The following is a 966-nucleotide window of genomic DNA, read 5'->3' as shown; positions in this document are numbered from 1 at the left end:
TCAGAATCGTAATTTCTGATTTCAACATACACACTCAAGAACCGGACATACACTCCCGGGGGGTCTGCGATCCGACGTAGTCGGATTGCCTACCTGACTAGCTACTTGCATACGAGCGACTTACACTCCCACTGCATCCGATCCGCCGCAGACGAATTATCCGTTCGGGAATCGACTTTAACCCAAGATGACTGATAGCTAGAAACTCACACACAGAATCCAAATTTCCGATTTCAACACATACGAGAACCGGACATACACGCCCGGGGCGTCGTCTGCGATCCTCGGATTGCCTACCTGGCTGGCTGTGTCGTACGGTCGACTTGAATCGCCCGACTTACGACTAGACACTCTTCAGAGTTCAAAAATTACCGCTTAACCAGGGATGCCAACACGACAAAACACAATACCCGACGACCCCGCGTTTCCGCCGCAGGCCGGATCGAAAAACCCAGCCCGAGACGAAACGACAAAGATGCACCACCGCCCACACAGTCTTTCCGCCGCAGGCGGGATGACAAACACCAGAATCTAGTCTTATACTATAAAACGTGAACCCGAGGGCGCAGCCAGTGTCGTAATTCCGAACTGCTATAGGGAACCCACCAATCAGAAAATTCCGTCTCGCCGGCGGGCCGTCTCCCGATTATCGGTCCGCGTTATCACTCTCTCTTATCACTTTTTGCGATTTTTTTCAAATTCCGAAGAAATTTCGAAGAAAATCGAGTTTTACTCACCCGGGGGGCCTCGGGGGGCACCGTTCGGACCTTATTCGCCTTCCCCGCTAAATTTATAGGCGGCGCGCGTCGGCGCTATCTCCGGGGGGAGTCCCGTGGCGGAGCGTGGTCGCGGAAAGCGGACGTCCCGCCGACGAGTAGGTATCGCTATATATATATGGGCATAAATACGTGCGTCGGGAGGTTTGATTTTTTTCGCGAATATCGCGTTTTCGACGTCAGAGGTCGG

Source organism: Acyrthosiphon pisum, chromosome A2 (assembly GCF_005508785.2).
Source record: "Acyrthosiphon pisum isolate AL4f chromosome A2, pea_aphid_22Mar2018_4r6ur, whole genome shotgun sequence".
Lineage (NCBI taxonomy): Eukaryota > Metazoa > Arthropoda > Insecta > Hemiptera > Aphididae > Acyrthosiphon > Acyrthosiphon pisum.
Note: the sequence above shows the minus strand (reverse complement) of the source record.